The following is a 16,506-nucleotide window of genomic DNA, read 5'->3' on the forward strand; positions in this document are numbered from 1 at the left end:
TGGCCATGATCCTAGAAGCACACAAACCAATCTCAGAACGCAGCAGCTGTTGGCAGAAATACCTATGGAATTAATAACTAAAATACCAGAATTCAAAAACCGCGCAGCTGCTGTCGTGGATGTGTGACATCATATGCTCTTCATTATCAGCAATAGAAAACAAATGATTTAATGATGCTTTTTTGGCAGGTCCGATTGCTGGGGGGAAATTCCAAATAATAATAGTGGGCTTTTTTGTCGAAAATTGAATGTAATCAAAGTAAAGAGAGAGTGAAATGAAAATCATATGCACACAGGCAAGTGGGGGGTGGGATGGGGAGTATACTGGGGTTCTTGATGGTGGAACATGTGCACTGGTGAAGGGATGGGTGTTTGATCATTGTATAAACTGAGACTTAAACCTGAAAGCTTTGTAACTGTTCTCACAGTGATTCAATTAAAATATATATATATATGTATGCACATATATATAGAACACATAAATTTGATTCAGAAAGAGAGTGTCATAAGGAATTAAAAGGGGGGCATCACTATAGCCTTTATAGATATTAAAAACTGAAAAGGTAGGGCTGGAGCCATAGCACAACAGCAGGTAGGGCATTTGCCTTGCAAGTGGCCGACATGGGTTCAATTCCCAGAATCTCATATGGTCTGAGCACTGCCAGAAATAATTCTGAGTGCAGAACCAGGAGTAGCCCCTGTGCATTGCCAGGTGTGACTCAAAAAGAAAAAAAAAAGTAAAACAAACTGAAAAGAAGATGTTAAGCACAAAGTATAATATTGTCTAATAACTCAAATTATCCAAAGACAAACAGCAACAGCAATTATCACTTATTTTACTCATAAACAAATTGGAATAAGTCTTGAAGAGCAGTTCTTAAAGAGTCAAGTTATATAGACAAATTGCAAAGTCTGACTACACAGATAAAGTTTGCACATTCACCAAATTATATTTAGAGTCTAAACTTTAGATATTAAGTTTTTGAAGTATTTTTGCAACATAAGTTGCATGTTTTTACTTATTAATTATAATTTAACTTTTAAAATCCATACATATTACAAACAGGAAAAAATTATTTGTATTTCAATAGTGAATCAAGACCAGTATTTCTCAATTAGTGTGTGTGGGGGGTCATAAGATGCCTGGAGAGCTCCCAGAATATTAAGGAGGCTACAGGTGAACTACCATATAAATGAAGGGCCATACACAAGACTACAGGGCTAACAGTGGAACAGGATGTCCACAGGCAAGAAATAAGGCCAGAAAGGGACCTCAGTCAGGAAAGGGCTGAGTAACGATGATCTAGACAATGGTCAGGTAAATAATCTAAGTCAGACTCTTCCTTCAGCCCTGCTGAAATGGTTAGATTAGACGACACGGTAAGCTGTTTAAGCAAACTAGAGCGACTCTTCCTGAAGGCCACCTTCGTTCCTTAAAGGATAAGGAAAAGCTGCTTGGAGATAGATGCTAAAGAAAAGAATGAAGACAGGATCTGTATCCTAATTGCTGGTGCCGAGCTGGTTTGGACCATCTCTAACCCTGAACAAGGAGTGTAGCTTCCCTGGACCAATGTGACCTGGTGGCAGAGGGAGGAAGGTATGGTGGGAAAGCAGAGCATCCCTGGTAATGGCTGTCGGCAGAATAGGATTTTTTCCCCAATATCCTTTGGGTCCTTAGAAAACATGGCTTAAGTTGGGGTCTTGACTTTGATTTATATCCTGGTATGGGAAATATGTGGAGGATGGGAAAAACTGAGAAGGTGGGCAGAAAATCTAGAGTGTGAAGAAACTTGGGTTGTCAATGGCACCCTCCTTTGTTCTAAAAAAGATATTGACTCTCAGTTACTGGACTGAACTGATGTTCTCTTCAGAACTCTTGGGCAGAACATGCTTCTATACCAACATGTGGGCACATCCTTGTGAACCCTCCATTTGAAAAGGGAGGCCATAGAGAATTCTCCGGGCCCCATACAGAGATGATATCTCCAGGACACCCTAGATGGAGTAGATGCAGTCTTCCCGCCCTCTCCAGATGGAATCCCGGTGACCATGAGCTTTTACAAGCATGGTTCCAGTATGTGGCTATAGCACTATTCCTCCAAAGCTTACTCGGCCATGCGACCTTCCCTGATATACAAAGTGAGCAATGGAAAATAAATGATCTAGCCTCTGTCCCTGCCCAAAATTAGAGAGAGAGTGGTGACACACGGGGCCTTGAAGGATGGGGATGAGTGGAACCGGCCCCTTTCCCCGCCCCAACCAGGTCCCAAGTTGCCACCCATGAATGTGTCCTGGCTCCTGAAAGGCCATGATCCCAGAGGCACACAGACCAATCTCGGAACCCAGAGACTTCTGGTAGAAATGCATCTGGACTGAGCATTAAACTACAGCGCTCTGCCACCCGGTTAGGGAAAGGTGTTTGTCCCTTCAGCCTTTTCTTCCCCGAGGCATGGTGACTGCCACCTTTTCAGAGCCTATTGGACAGCCAGGTATGAGACTGCAGTGCTGTGACACGCGGGGCCTCATGGGATGGGAATGTGGAACCGGTCCCTCTCCCCGTCCCGACGAGGCCCTGAGTTGCCTCCCACAAACGGCTCCTGGCTCCTGAACAGCCATGATCCCAGAGGCACACAAACCATTCTTGGAACCAAATGGCTCTTGGCAGAAATCCCTCCAGACTTATCACTAAAGTATCAGAAATTCAAAATACTCTTCATGTCAGCAATAGAAAACAAATTATCTAATGATGCCTTTTCGGCAGGTCTGAATGTTGAGGAAAATGCCAAATAATAATGGTGGATATTTTGTCAAAATATTAAATGTGATCAAAGTGGAGAGAGAGTAAGGTGGAAATCATCTGCCACACAGGTGGGGGGAGGCGTAGGATGGGGGGTATACTGGGGTTCTTGGTGGTGGAGGGTGTGCACTGATGAGGGGATGGGTGTTTGGTCATTGTATGGCTGACTGAGACTAGACTGGAAAGCTTTGTAACTGTTCTCACGGTGACTCAATTAAAAAGAAAGAAAGAAAGAAAGAAAGAAAGAAAGAAAGAAAGAAAGAAAGAAAGAAAGAAAGAAAGAAAGAAAGAAAGAAAGAAAGAAAGAAAGAAAGAAAGAAAGAAAGAAAGAAAAAAGAAAAAAGAGGCCATAGTATGTTGTGGGGCTGGAATGAAAGTACAGCGGGTAGGTTGTTTGCCTTATACATGGCTGACCCTGGTTCCATCTGCAACACTCCATAGGCTCTTTTGAGCCCATCAAGAGTGACTGGCCCCTAAATGCAGAGGCAGGAGTAAGCCCCGAGCACTATCTGGTGTGTCCCTGCCCCACAAAAATGTATATCATCTTAATATTGCAAACATTTTTAGCCCTTGCATTTATAAAACTAAGAATGGCATCTGTAATATAACTCACAGGTTAATTATTTAGGATTTATTGATGAGATAAATTCCACAAATTGTTTCCTTGCTTATGAAGTGCTGAAGCAGTGTGCCTCGTCACAAGGGAAAAGTGGCTTAAGCTTTAGCAGGTTTGGGAATATTGGGAAAATATTATAACTGGATGAAGAGATACATTTGAAAATGAAAAAATTAACCAAGCCTATGAAACATAGTCTTGCTGGGCAGAAATTTCTCATCAGGCAAAAGCAAATCTAGGTTAGTTAGTAAAATAAAATAGACGCAAAATAGATGGGACCAAGACATTTAACACTAGGTTTGACCCAAGCCACACGGTGGCAGGCTTACTCTGTTGTGCTTCATCCTGACAAAAAAAAAAAAAGGAAGGGGGAGGGGCGGGAAGTAAGGAAAAAACCTGCAAAACACTTAAGAAACAGCCCCTATCTCGAAGGCCCCTGAATATTATTTTACTTTTTGCTTTTTGGGTCACACCCTGCGATGCACAGGGGTTACTCCTGGATCTGCACTCAGGAATTACTCCTAGTGGTGCTCGGGGGACCATATGGGATACTGGGAATCGAACCCGGGTTGGCCATGTGCAAGGCAACCGCCTTACCCACTGTGCTATTGCTCCAGCCCCACCTGAATATTATTTTAAAGATGTCAGCAACTTGATGTTTTTATTTTAGTTTTCCAAACTTTTATTTTATTTACATATTTATTTATTTTTGGTTTTGGGTCACCCAGAAATGCTCAGCACTTGCTCTTTTTCTCTTTTTTCTGGCCTCAGGGATCGCTCTGGTGGTGCTGGGGGGTGAGGGAGGGAGGTGACCACATGGGGTGTCAGGGATAAAAGCAGTTCAGCCACATGCAAGACAAATGCCTTGACCCTTATTCTATCTCTCCAGCTCTAAGCTTCCCCCCACATTTTTTTTACCTTGAGCACAGAAAGAGTTTTATATTATAGTTACTGATAGTTACTCATATTTGACTGAAAGTCTTAAGCAGCTTATTTTTCCCCTAATATTTTTATATTTATTTTGCATGGCTTTTTTTAAAAATAAAGGAAATGGCAGTCCACAATGCTTTTTTACACCTGAGTAATAGCTTATAGTTGGGGAGTAGTGGTAGAGGTGGTGTTCTCTGGTTCAAGGGAGAGGAAGTCACCTGGACCGAGGGTAATGCAGTGAATTATGCTATTTGAACCTCTAGATTCCATCCTGACACCAACTCATCCAGCAGACCAGCCCCTGCACATGAGCCTCCAAGCTGTACTGGTACTTTCCTGTGGCCCAAGATGAGACCAAGGTGCTCCCAGACCTGGTGGTGGTTACATTGCCCCAGTCAATGATACAACTGAAGTTGAGTCTGTTCAAATGCACCAGAAACCCTAAGGGGAGCTCTTCCTGGGGATGGTGGGGGCCTCACTGTTAAGAACATGTCTCTAGAGGTGTTGTGTGTGGTAGTGTGGCTGAGGATAGCAGCAGTGACCCCACGGCAGAAGCAGCTCAGCTTCACAGCGCAGGTGATGCTTTGGAGCTACCCGCCAGACCAGTACTGGATATGCACCTGTGCGGGGTGGTCCCACAGCTCACACTGATTACAACTTTGCTCAGCTGAAGAAGATTGATTGTGGCTCTGGGGGAAAGCTTGGGAATGGCCCCAAGTTCTTAAAATCTTGCTGAGCTGCCATATGGATATGGTTTCTGGGAAGCCCATATATGTTGGAAGCTTTTCTGACTACCCTCTCCCGGGTTATTTTACTGTTTGTGACATGAGACTTCAATAATTTGACTCTCTTGCTTTGTTTTTGGGCCACATCTGGTGGTGCTCAGTGTTTACACCTGAGAGACCCTTCCCACGAGTACATCTCAGGGTGGTAACCGGGGAGGGACAGCCCGGGACCTTTGGAGATTTAGTCCCGCTTACCTGAGCCTTGCTTGTGGAAGCTCTTGGTCACTGGGATTCCATCTTGAGTAGGCGTGGAGACTGCACCTGGTCCATCTGGGGTGCCCAGTGAAATTGGCTGGGTATGGGGCCCAGAGAGATCTCCTGTTGTGTGGTATCTTCCGGGACTCACTGCTGTGTCTCTGGCTTTTGATGTCTTTTGAGATTTATTTATGGGTCTCTGAAGCAAGGCCAGTAATAAAGTTTACAGGGTGGCGCTAGAGTTGGTTCATGGGGGTGACTGCCAGTGCTTCCATGTGTACTGGGAAGTGGGGGGAGGGGGCCCACCCCAACTCCGTGAAAGCCTGGAGATTTCAGTCACAAAACCTGCATACCTCAGCAGATTATATCTTGGTGAGGTCTGTCTTGAGATGGTGGAGTCGGGCCGGGGGTATGGCAGTGATTTTGGATTGTGGAAACAAGCGGCTGCTGGGGGCTCTGCCTGGGCAGGGACAGGCCAGTCTGTCTTTTTTTTTTTTTTTTTTTTGCTCTTTTGGTCACACCCGGTGATGCTCAGGGGTTACTCCTGGCTCTGCACTCAGGAATCACTCCTGGCGGTGCTCAGGGGACCATATGGGATGCTGGGAATCAAACCCAGGTCGGCCGCGTGCAAGGCAAACGCCCTACATGCTGTGCTATTGCTCCAGCCCCCAGTCTGTCCTTTTCTGACTTATTCCAGTCTGTTCAGCCATGTGTGGGTCCAAGATTAACTGTGGCTTTTTGTCTCTTTTGAGATTTATCTATGGGTCTCTGACATAAGGCCAATAACTGAACTTGTATAGCTGAGTCAGAGGTGGTTTGTGGGCATGGTTCCCACATACCTAACTCTTGGCCATTTAATTTCTTGGCAAACTTGGTCTCAAGTTGTTGAGGTCCGGCCAAAGACACAGTGGCAACTTTGGGGAGTCAGGAAGCCTGAAGGCACCATCAGGCTGCTGATGCACTCACCCTGCAGGTACAGGTTCACCTGTTGGCGGCATCATACCCCTGAAGCCCAGATTAACTTTTACCTATGCAGAGAACTCCAGAAAAAAAATAGCCACTGGAGAAATTGTATTTAACCTCCTGCAGAGAGCCATTTGGGATTTGTTATCTCAAGTTTATGTTCTCCCTTAAATTAATATCTTTGCTTGTTTTTTCCACTCTGGAGAAGCCTGTGTTCTCTCTTGAACATGTGTGTCTTCTGCTTCCTCATGTCTAAGTAAATTTTGTTCAGTAAAAACTATCTTGCTTTATTATTTTGCCTCATCCAGAATTCTGTGAGGGAAGACAATGGATCAGGACCCCTGTGCCAAGGTTCAAACTGACTTTCCTTTCCTGTAAAATGCAATTCCTTGTTCCTGCCTGAATTCACAGATCCAGAAGGAATTAGGTTGTAGGGACCATTTGCAAAGCCGTGCAGAACAGGTGTACTCCAGGTGCAGCTGGATGACTGCTTTGTGGGGCTGCTGGAACATAAGCCTCTGCACCATGTAGATGCTCACAGTAGACTTTAGAAGTTTGATCAAAGCTAGGTTTTTCCCTGGGTGACTGAGGTGGGTCTAGCAGAGAAGTGGAAACACTTTTTTACTTAAGGCTATCTCTTTTAGTGCCTGCTTTACCAAGACACTGGCAGCTGTTTCCTCGTATTATTTTATTTGACCCACGTGCCTTCACCTTTAGTATTCCAAGTGATAGGGTTGGGGAGATAGTACAGGAGGGAAGGTGCATCCGTCATAGGCAGCCAACCCTTGTTCAATGCCTGGCACCACATCTGGTCTCTCATAACTGCCAAGGACCACACGTAGAGCAAAGCTAGGAATAGCTTTAGAATCAATATCCTTGTACATTCCCCCTTTTCCCCCTTTTGAGTAGCACTGAACATGGCCCAACATCCTGCACCCAACTGCTGCCCCAAAATATTCCAAAACAATGAAGCAAGATCCATATGAGAATATTTTTATTGATCCCAGCATCACCATGGAGTTATTCCAAGACTTCAAGATGCATACGAATCCCCAGAATATTAGTTCTAACAGTTAGAACTTTTGCCCTCTGAAAGACTAGAGACATCATATATCCAACCAGAATATAGTGATTGAGTCTTTAATGAGGTCTGTTGTTCTTGGTGCAGTCACAGCCAAGCGAAAGTGGAACCAGACTGCTGCTGCTGAATGAAAGAAATAGAGGAAGCCAGTTCACATGGGCAGTACAGGAATTCCATATTTAAGATGCTCTATCATTTGAAAAAGGACAAGGAAGCAAATATAAACAGTGTATTGGTTCGCGTTATACATGAGCATGGTCTGAAGTGGAGTTATACAGACCTTCGTAAGTGGTATATCTTGTTAAGGAGACAAGGTTTATTGCTTTTTATCTTTTTTTTTGCCACTTTCTCAGTGCCTGCAGGTGAAGATATAAATTAATGAGGACTACAATAGTGTGGTCTGTTTTAGGAAGGGGCAAGAAGCTTAGTTTAAATGCTTGCATGGTAAGATAGGGCAGAGAGGAACCTTCCCCCTAACTCTGGGTTGTTCTTGGGTTGTAAAGTAACCAAAGTAATACAAGGAAGAAAAGAACAAATGTAATTGCATATGTATGGGAATCTATAAGGATATTGATTCTAAAGTCAACAGAACAAAATGAGAATCTCTTCAGCTGAAGACAGGCTTCAAGGAGGGTTGAGGGGCGGAACTCTAAGACAAGCAGAAAGAGACGTCTATGATGAAAGCCAAATATCCTATGATTAATGTTTTCCCTACCATATAGATATTTTTCTCTAATAGAAAGGGTATTTCTATTGAAAATTCTTAAGAGATGTTACCCACAATTTCAATTCTTTTGTTCTTATCGGCATAGTAAAAGTTCTTCATGGGCTTGCATGGCCTCTATTGGCCTTGGCTTGAAATAATCTATATGCTAAAATGATGCATTTGGAAAGGTGTATTAGAAATGCCTTTCTGAATCTATTGGGGGCACTTGGTTTTCACTGAGAAAAGGGAATTCAGCTAGGTCTTTGGAAGAGGGGAAAAGGAAATTAGAATGAAAATGATCCTATTACTATTTCTTTTTTTAATTTAACATTCTTTTCTTTAGACACCTTGGACAATGCTAATAATATTGAAGTTTCAGGAATACAATGTTGCCAACACAAAATCCACCACTGTCATTTGCCTCCATCGCATCATAGATCCCCTCTCAATCCCTCCCCACAACGAGCAAACCCAGTTCTATAGACCCTCTTGCAGGCTGCTGTTTACTGATATATCACTTTATACATCAGAGGATTCATTTAGTATTTTAAAATGAATAGATTAATCTTTGGAGTGTTAGAAATAGTCCAACAGTAATTAAGTAGTAAAAAGATTTTATTCAGAAACTATTTAAATAGTTAAAAAGAGACTTCAATATGGGCTCAGTTCCTAAATAAACTAGCTTCAAGCTTCTGAATAAAACGTTTGTTGCACTCCTGGGCACCTATTCTGCCTAATAGAGAAAGTGTTGTGACTTAGGACATTCCAGAAAGGCAAAAGTATGCATAATGTAAAGACACTTAATGAAAAGCAAGCAAGACTGGAGCTAGTAAAGCAGAAAGTTGCTTGCCTTACATGTGGCTGACCCAGGTTTGATCTCCGGCACCACATACATCCCCTTGCACAGCTAGGAGTGATTCCTGAGCACGGATCAAGGAGTAAGCCTTGACACAGCTGGGCGAGGCCTAAACGCCAAAAGCAAAACAAGAAGGAAGTAAATCAGAGAAAGTAGCACTGTCCTCCCGTTGCTCATCGATTTGCTCCAGCGTGCACCAGTAACGTCTCCATTGTGAGACTTGTTAGTGTTTTTGGCATATTGAATATGCCATGGGGAGCTTGCCAGGCTCACCGGGTGGGCAGGATACTCTTGGTAGCTTGCCGGGCTCTCCGAGAGGGATGGAGGAATCGAACCCAGGTGGGCTGCGAGCAAGGTAAACGCACTTACCCTCTGAGCTGTCGATCCAGGCCAAATCAGAGAAAGTGAAAAAAAAATCAGTAGTTGGAGCCTGTGATTAGGGAGGGCACTTGACTAGCACTCCAGGTATCTGGGTTCAATACCTGGCACCACCAGGAGTGACACGTGAGCAGAGTCAGGAGTAAAAGCCGAGCATGCCCGGGTGTAGCCCAACAACTTCCCTTCTCCCCCAACCCCCGAAAGAAAAAAGTAATTTTTGGCAGCCAGAGCCTGCTGAAGAAACGGCAGATAAGGAGGAAAAGCAAGTTTCTTTTAGATTAGCACTTCTTTTCAGTAAGTCGAGTGATACTTGAAAATGAAATGCTTTTCTTATTCACGGAAGCCGAAATGGTAAAAGCTGTAACGAGTCTGCCTGGAGTCAATGCCAAGAACTTTGGACTTTGTCCTGATCAGTCATTAGGGAATTTCCAGGAAGGTGCGCAAATACAATTTTACAAAGATGATTGTGTCCCAATAGACGATAGCAGGAAAGCGAATCCCCTCCCAATTTCAGTTTACTTATGTAAAAGAAAAGGGTCTTCTGCCTTTTGGGGATCGGCCGTGACAGCCTCCTGAGCTACTCTCTGTTCCCTTCTGATCCAGGTCCTCGAGGCACCGGGTGGGCGCTGCACACCGTCACGCCATCCCGGGGGGAAAGCGGGCCAGCTCCCCGGCCCCCGGAGAGATAAAAGCCCAGCAACTAGCACGCTCCACCGCGACGCCCCGCAGAGCTCTGGGGGCCCGACAGCCAATCGGTTTCCGCAGAAGTCCGGGCGCGGCCGCCGGAGCCCACAGAGACCCGGCCTCCCCGGCCGCGTGAACGCGCGCCAAAATCCCCGGGCGGCGCGTCGCCGTCACGTGACGCGACGGTCCGCGTGACCCGGAGGCCCCGCCCCCGCGCCCGCCTCCCGCTCGCCCCTCCCGCGGCCCCAGGCGCCGCCGCTCGCCTGAGTCCCTGCGCCCGCGGAGCTGGCGGCTTCCCCGCGGCGCTGGCGGTGTCCGGGCCCCGCGCGCGCCGGCGGCTCCCCTCCCGGGTAAGGCGCTCGCGGGGCCGCTGCCGCCTCGGTCTCCTCCTGTAGCTGCTTCCTGGCCGGCCGGCCGGCCCGGCGTGGCCCGTTACTCCTGCCTGTCCCCTCCCGGTTGTGGCCGGGCCGCGGCTCAGTCCGCGGGGCTTCTCCGGCCGGCGGGGGAGCGGGGAGCGGGGTGCCCCGCGCCCCCCTCGGAGTCGGTGCGCGGGGTTCCTGCGGGCTGAAGGCGGTCAGTGCGCTTCACGTTGCTTTGGCGGAGCGGGGACCTCCCGCCGACCCCCCGTATCCTCTCTGGGTGCTCCCTGCATCTCCTCGGTCGCCTGGGCAGCGAGTGACGAGCCTTCGTCCCCCCAGGCCCAAGGGTCCTGCGCGCTTAGCTGGACCTGGACGCTTCTCGCCCGCCGGGAAGCTCCAGTGCCCACGTAAGATAACTAGCGAGGCATGCTGCTCTCATCGGGGGCTTTTCCCATATACATATACGCATATATATGAAAAAATAAATACATACTGTAGTGAGACATTCCGAAGTCACTGCAGATGGCTCTCCGCTGTTGGGGATTACGGAACAATATTCTATCTGTATGAAAAGGTTTGGCAATCTCGTTTGTCTTTAAATCTGTTGTTTCCGAGGAGTCCGAGGCGGCCGGGGAAGAGGTAGTACTCTTAGGGACAAGAATTGTGAGTTTCTAAAACCGATGTGTGTTGTGGGTTAGTAACAGAACATTAAAGAGGTGGGGGGAAAAAGTGATCCAACCCTGATAGTAATTTATAGCTTGTTTTTAACTCTAGAAAGTGTCCATTTGACATGAGCGTTGGTCGACTTTTAGTTCTTCCCCGAGCTCTCAGGATAAAGTAACTGTATATTTTGGTTCTATTAATATAGCAGCTAATCTGTGGGGTGAATATCTTTTAATCCACCGTGTGAATGCCAGTCTGTTTATTCATGCTCCCAGACAAGTCCTTTTCTTTTATCTTTAACTTTCTCTAGAAGAGGAAAGATGACTAATTTTTAAGGAAGTTTTTTCACATTGACTTTCATTTATTTATATATTACTTTTTGAATTTTGGGCCACCTGGCAATGCTCAGGGCTTACTCCTGGCTCTGCACTCAAGAATTACGTGCTCAGGGGACCATATGGGATGTTGGAGATTGAACCCGGGTCAGCTGTGTGCCAGGCAAGCACCTTACCAGCTGTACTATCTCTCTAGCCCCATCACATTGACTTTTATGTATGTGATCCAAATGATAAGATCCTGGGAATTTCAGAAAACAGCCATTGACCCCAAAATCGTCATATTTGCAGCTTTAAAAAAATTCTTAAGATTTTTAAAAAGTTATTTCTTACGTATACCAGCCATGAGCAAGACTTCTTTTTTTAAATTTAATTTTATTTTTATAAAGTTGTTCATGGTGATGTATTGCATTCAGTATTCCAACACTAATCCCACCACCATTATTTCCAATTTTCCCAACCACCACCCAAACCTGCCCCAATAGCAGGTCCTAATTAATTTATTTTGTATTGCTTATTATGAGTAATTTGCTACAAATGATCAAAAAAGATTTCCTTAGAAGAAAGTGTGTGAAGATTGTTGTATCTTACCCTGGAGCCATTAAGCCCTTATATAAGAGATTACTAAAGCATTGTTACAGGTTAAGCCTTGTGTGTGTGTTAATATTTTCTTAATCGAGATTGGTTGCCTTCTTTTTTACTTCCCATCCAGTGTGATATGGTACTCTGGTCTATCAGTGATGTAGAGTTTGAGGTGTTGTGCGGCCGCACCTGAGTAAAACTTCTTAATAATTAACCCACGCTGTTAATTCTGAGATAATATCCTTTATCTGAAAGTCAGGGAGAGGATGAAATTGAAGGGAATCTAAGGACCTTTTATTACTATTATACCATCCCTCCACGTCTCTTGTATTTAACAGTGGCTCCTGTTTGTTAAATCTGGTCCATAGGTGTAAAACCCTAATTCAGAAGGACAGTTAACGCACACCTGTGTTCAGTGCTGCTCTGCTTACAGTAGCCAAGACCTGAAACACCACAGGTGCCCATTGCACAAAGGCATATCATGAATGTGATCTGAGTTTAGCCAAACTAGAGAAAGTAAATCAAATAACCATCTGAATCAATTATGTCTCATTATTTTTGGTGTGGGGGCCACACTTGATATTACTAAGGGCTTACTCATGGCTCTGTGCTCAGGGAGCACTCCTGAGACTCAGGGGATCATATTTGGTGTGGAGATCAAACCTGGGTCGGCTGTATGCAAGGCAAGCACCCTACATGTTGTGTTATCTCATTGGTCCCTCAGTTGTGTATTTGACACATAATATGTATTTAAGAAAGTTTTTACATACGTCAAGTCTGTGATATTTTAAAATGTTTTCAGGCCAGAGAGATACAGAGGTTAAGGTGTTGCTTGCATGCAGCTGACCCAGGTTCATCTCTGGCACCACATAATGGCCTCCTGAGCAGAGAGCCAGGAGTAAGCCCTAAGCACCACCAATGCGCTCCCCACCAAAAAAAGAGAGAGATAGATAGATAGAAAGTTTCAAATAAAAGAATGAAAGAAAATTTAGAAACTACAGAAGAATAGAAAATGTATATCTGTAATTATATCATTCAAAGGGCTGGAGCGATAGCAGAGCGGGTAGGGTGTTTGCCTTGCTCGCAGACAACCCGGGTTTGATTCCTCCACCCCTCTCAGCCTGGCAAGCTACCAAGAGTATCTCACCTGCACGGCAGAGCCTGGCAAGCTCCCCATGGTGTATTTGATATGCCAAAAATAGTAACAACAAGTATCACAATGGAGACGTTACTGGTGCCCACTCGAGCAAATCGGTGAGCAATGGGATGACAGTGATACAGTCATCTGTATCATCCAAAGAACAATATTTTGGGGGCATAAGTCTCTCTTACTTTGCTAATTTGCTGGATATTGTTGTGTTCAAATGGTGATAATTCAGATTGTTAGTGATTAACTGTGATATTCAAACCTTGCTTATTTCTGAGTGGAGTAATACCAAATGCAGTCTGGCCAGGCTCAGTGTCTTTAGAGCACTTACTGTGCATGCATGAGGGTCTGGGTAATCCATTCCTGGCACCAAAAAAGACAAATTTAAAGGAGTTAGATTTAAAGAAGTTAAAATTTAAAGAAACTTAAAGAAGTTAATAGGTATATTATGTGTACATAAAAGGTGTGAAATAGCCTCAGAAGATAATGAACCCCATCTGGGAAAGACTATCTTCAGACCCTTGTTATTTTGGAGTTTGGGATCATACCTGGTGGTGCTCAGAGGCTATTGCTCCTGGTCTGTGCTCAGGGATCATTCCGTGCTTGGGGAACCAGATGCCATGTTCGGGATTGAACACGGGTCACGAGCATCCCTAGGCAACTGCCTTAATCCTGTCCTGTACCATCTCTCCGCTCCTCCGACCTTCTCTATCACTCTAGTTTGTGGGTTTTTTTTTTTCTTTTCTGAGGGGCGAGATTTGGGCCACACCTGTGATACTCAGGGGTTTCTCCTGGCTTTATATTCAGAAGTTATTCCTGGTGGTGCCCGGTGGACCACATGGGATGCTGGGGATTGAATCCTGGTTGGCTGTGTGCATGGGGAATGCCCTACCCACTCTCTGTTTTCTAAGAGATTGAATCACTGTGAGATACACAGTTACAAAATTGTTTAGATTGAGTTTCAGTCATACAGTGTTCCAGCTCTCAACCCTTCACCGGTGTACGCCGCAGATGTCCCCAGACCCTGTTTGAAGGCCTGAGTTCTGTCTCCCACACAGCCCCTATGGCTGTCTGGGGTTAGTGTTCTCAGGGCCGAGGAAAACGCCCAGGACATTCTTGTCAATGCTTATGAAAAAAGTCTCGTCTTGGAAGGACAATCTATTTCTTCTTTAAAGCTTTTGTGCCTAAATTTCGTGTGGTACAGTGGAAACTTCCAGTAAATAGTGTACATGGTTGTGACAGTGTTTCCGGAGGTGACTCCCAGCAGGGCCTGGGTGTCACCGCTGTTCTCCCTTCGAGAGAGGGGGTCTCTTTCTGCCCCGTGTGAGTCTAGGCTGGCTCGTGGCAGAGTGGTGCCCTGTCAGTCCGGGGCTAGTTCTTTTTTTTTTTTTTTTTTTTTTTAAATTTTTTATTGTGGAAAGTTACAAAGTTACAAAGTTTTCAGGTTTAAATCTCAGTTATACAATGCTCGAATACCCATCCCTTCACCAGTGCTCATATTCCACCACCAAGAATCCCAGTATAGCTCCACCCCGCCCCCTCACACCCCAACCCCCCCCACACCCCTAGCGCCCCCCCCCACCCCGGCCTGGGTAACTAATAAATTTCACTTTACTTTCACTTTGATTGCATACAATATTTCAACAAAACTCACTATTATTGTTTGGAGAGTCTCTCCCCTAAAGTCAGACCTGCTGAAAAGGAAGCATTAGATAATTTGTTTTCCGGGGCTAGTTCTTACGGTCCTGCTTACTTTTCCTCCAGGAGCCCAGTCAGCTTGCGAAGTAAGACTTGGGCCGTGTGGAGAGTCCGCCCGCAGTGGCCAGGTAGGGGAGAGGCCATTTCAGTCCTCATCAAGTGTCCGATGCCTGTGACCTCAGATAACCCTCACTGAGTCAATTCAAGGCACAGAATTGAAGGACTAGGAGTTAGTACAGCTTAATTCCCGCCACTATGTGGCCCCCCAGGCGTCTCTGGTGTGACCCTGGAGGCCCCCAAGCACCATTGAGGTGGTCTGGGTATCCCCTGCATCGCCTGAGCGTCTTCGCACCCCCAGACCCTGTACTGAACTTACTGAACAGCTAGCTCAGTTGGCTGAGAAATCACTGGTGGGCCCCCGACTTGGGAGACCCCCCAAAGCAAAAGCCTACAAAATACCAACTTGAGAGAAATAGCAAATTTCTGTTGTTTCAAGTTGCAAGTTTTGAGTTGGTGTGTTGCTAAGAAGAGAACTGAAACAGACTCCTGTCTGAGCAGAGCCTGGGCCACACCAGCGCAGCCCTAGTGTGACCCCTGAGCAGGCTTGGGGATGTTGGATACAGTAGCTTTAATAGAATATCTCTACAGAGAAATTTACTTGGAATTTTGTAGGGATGTCCTTACTGATTTGGAAGACTGCGGTTCTATCTCACACCCTGTAAGGTAACTGGTTAAGTATTTTCTTTTAGGTGATCGCTACCACCTGTTTGTATCAGTGGTTTCAGCTGCTGCTCTGAGAATGGTTCCAGTCTGCAAGTGTAAAACGCTGAACTATCTGTCTCGGTCAACGCTGTGGCATTGTTGTCATACCTGTGCAAGGACTCTCCAGTCATTGAGATGATGACTGTGTGAGGTCAAATGGTTATAGGTACGCGTTCGTTCGTGTCTACATTTTTGTGATGAGGAGGCCAGCACCCTGATTGTAGTTTAGTTCCACATAGGACAGGCTGAAGAACACATAGATAGGAAGTGCTGAAGGGGCACGGAGGGTAAGTCTGACACCCCCTGCCCTTTCTGAGGTGTATGTTATCTAAATCTTGAAACAGATGAGGAGGAGCACTTCTGGCATTGTCTCTAAATGAACAAATCCTCTGAGCAGCTTTCTGTTCTGGTTCATTTTTTTTCTTTCCTGGAAAAGGTCTCAAAGGAGATCAGATAGTATCTTTGCAAACCTTTGGTCTCCTGCTTCTCCTCCTTAGCTTCTTTTGAAAACTTCCTGGTTCTTGCTCTTTCCTATTACTCCACCTGGCCAGCTCAGACCTCTCTTTTTTTTTTTTGCTCCACTTACTCTTGCTTTCTCCCTTTTTCTTGCAACAGTTTCTTTCTTTGTGTCTCAGAAGGGATTGCCCCCAAAGGCAAATCATCCCTCCAATCCAAGCTGCTTTATACCTCTGGGGTGATACCTGTGGGGGGGGGGAAAGGTTTGAGAATATGGAAAAATTGGAACCCTAACTTAGGGTGGAAATGAAAAATGTAGACTCATCAGACTCTCCCCAGGGAAAGAGAAAGATAGAAATTGCCCCAGGGGGTGACTCCCTTCATCCTTCTCTTCTGCTTTAATGGATGGTTTCTAGCTCCTCTGCTAATCTTAGGCCTCTTCATCACATCTGTTACTGTTACTGTCTCAGAAATCTCATTTAGTTCTTAGATCCTCCCCTCTTTCCACTGGTT

At 45.4% G+C, this 16,506-nt stretch overlaps 1 protein-coding gene across 4 annotated transcripts in view; it reads left to right on the forward strand.

Moving 5' to 3' along the window:
- The first annotated feature begins 10,218 nt into the window (after nucleotides 1-10,218).
- The window catches only part of RCBTB1 (RCC1 and BTB domain containing protein 1), a 55,409-nt gene continuing 49,121 nt past the window's right edge, over nucleotides 10,219-16,506 (forward strand). For all 4 annotated transcript variants that reach the window (XM_055143501.1, XM_004604487.2, XM_055143512.1 and 1 more), the window contains exon 1: nucleotides 10,219-10,341. The gene's annotated coding sequence lies outside the window, so the exon portion shown is untranslated. The remainder of the gene's footprint in view (nucleotides 10,342-16,506) is intronic.

The sequence above is a fragment of the Sorex araneus genome, chromosome 1 (assembly GCF_027595985.1).
Source record: "Sorex araneus isolate mSorAra2 chromosome 1, mSorAra2.pri, whole genome shotgun sequence".
NCBI lineage: Eukaryota > Metazoa > Chordata > Mammalia > Eulipotyphla > Soricidae > Sorex > Sorex araneus.